The 1831-nt window shown below is 46.0% G+C and overlaps 1 long non-coding RNA gene across 1 annotated transcript; it reads right to left on the bottom strand.

Moving 5' to 3' along the window:
- Nucleotides 1–427: 427 nt before the first annotated feature.
- LOC103584485 lies at nt 428–1311 on the bottom strand. Its single transcript, XR_549982.1, has 2 exons — nt 1054–1311; nt 428–719 (listed from the first exon to the last, which is right to left on the bottom strand). It is a non-coding gene; the product is annotated as an uncharacterized LOC103584485 (long non-coding RNA).
- Between the last annotated feature and the right edge of the window lie 520 nt (nt 1312–1831).

Here is a 1831-nt window from a genome sequence, read left to right as displayed (position 1 = left end):
CGGGAACCGGTCTGTATGTGGGATCCGAACCCTCGGCGGGAGCGCCGCCACGCTCCTAAGCAGCGCACTGTAGCAGTGCGCCACCGGGCCGGCCCCAAAAGGAACAGATTTTAAGCAGTCACAGTGATTCCTCTCAGAGCGCAAGCAGTAGGAAGAGCTGAGGCCGAGAGATGACAGTGACCTTAGCTCACTATGAGAAATAAAACTGAGAATGCCCAGGGTCGGGGGAGGAGATGGAGACACAGGGAGTTTTACTGTGTGAAGTACACATGTACGTGTACATATCCCTATCTATGTAATTTATACCTATTAGGATATTAGTAATAACAACCACAACAAGATGAGTCGGCGTCTCTTGGTCCCAAGAGATGAAACAATTTCAGGGAGGTGAATACTTAATCCTAAAGAAAGCACAAGAGGAACAAAATCTAACAAACACTGGATCAGGATTTTCTGTTTAATCTGGAGGTCTCAGATGATTACAGTGGAAATACCTTTCAAAACCATGACGTTTTCCAGAAACCATAACCTTGGTGTTTGTGAAACAGCAGCATCTGGAAGTGCCCCGTGTCCACTGTCCTGGGCCTGTGCTCCTGCCATGGTGTGGCTGCAGCAGGTGTGGCAGCGACAGTCAGGGTCTGCCCCTCGACCCCTGCTTGGCAGGTCCAGAGAAACTCCAGCGCCTCAGAACTAATCAGTTCTTCAGAGGTGGTTTCACTCTAAACAAACAAAGCCACAAGGCGCTCATTAAATGCTGTGGCTGCTATTATCTTTTTGGCAGCTGGCCAGTACAGGGATATTATTATTATTATTAAAAGATGGATAAATGAACATGGCTGTAAATATATTAACTCGCCATGAGCCAATACTGCGAAATGGACTAGACACTACGCTCAAGGTGCCTTCAGTTACATTCTCTTCCTTTATAGAAACCACCCCTACCTGCTCTATTATGTTAGGGTTGTGCACTGATACGCTATCAGACTGGGTTATACAGACTGATGCTTGGAATGGCCACTGGCGCCAGGCAGGAGAGCCTGACCGCTCATGTACCTGGTGCCAGGGATGGGGTTCTCTTAGTGGATGTGCTGTCAGCACCCAGACCAGCTCTTCTGCTGCTGCAGTATTTCTTCTCTAAATGTGATAATGCTGTCCTTCTCTTTCTGTTTCTGATCTGAAAGACATCCTGTCTTTTTAAAGGTCAATTCTGTAGATTGGGTCTCATCTTTTACATGCTGATTTTACTTAACTCATAGAGGTCCGGGAGGTCTCAGTCCTCCCTGTGTATCACCAGGGCTATAAAAATAAATAAGATAAATGACTCAAAGTGATTGTAACTTCTCTCATTTGACAAAATCACAAAGTCCACATGAACCCATTTGACAAAATCACAAAGTCCACATGAACCCACCCAAGAAGCGCTACGGTGTGAGCTGGGGCTGAGATGAAGAGCCCTGCTGGGTAAAAGGCAGGGTCACAGGGTGGGATGGCGGGGGAGGGGGCTGAGCAGCAGGGCCAGGCCTGGACAAGGTGGGACAGCCACACTCTCAGATGCCACCAACAAATGAAGATGGCTTAGAACATGCCCTGCACTTTGAAATAATGGAGAGAGAGAATGCCATGGTAAGACCACAACAAATACATAGTTATGCTGTTATGAGACTGAAAACACTAGGTTGATCCTGCAAATGTCACCACAAAGTCAAAGACTGTAATATTCTAAATTAGAATTAGAAGACCTTAATATTCTAAAATAACGTGATGAAGACACAGAAGAAAAATCCTCATGATCCTTTGTCATGAAGACGTAAAAAGGAGTAACACAAAGTTG

The sequence above is a fragment of the Galeopterus variegatus genome, unplaced genomic scaffold (assembly GCF_000696425.1).
Source record: "Galeopterus variegatus unplaced genomic scaffold, G_variegatus-3.0.2 Scaffold60737, whole genome shotgun sequence".
In the NCBI taxonomy this organism is placed as follows: domain Eukaryota; kingdom Metazoa; phylum Chordata; class Mammalia; order Dermoptera; family Cynocephalidae; genus Galeopterus; species Galeopterus variegatus.
Note: the sequence above shows the minus strand (reverse complement) of the source record. Positions and strands in the feature narration are given on the sequence as shown.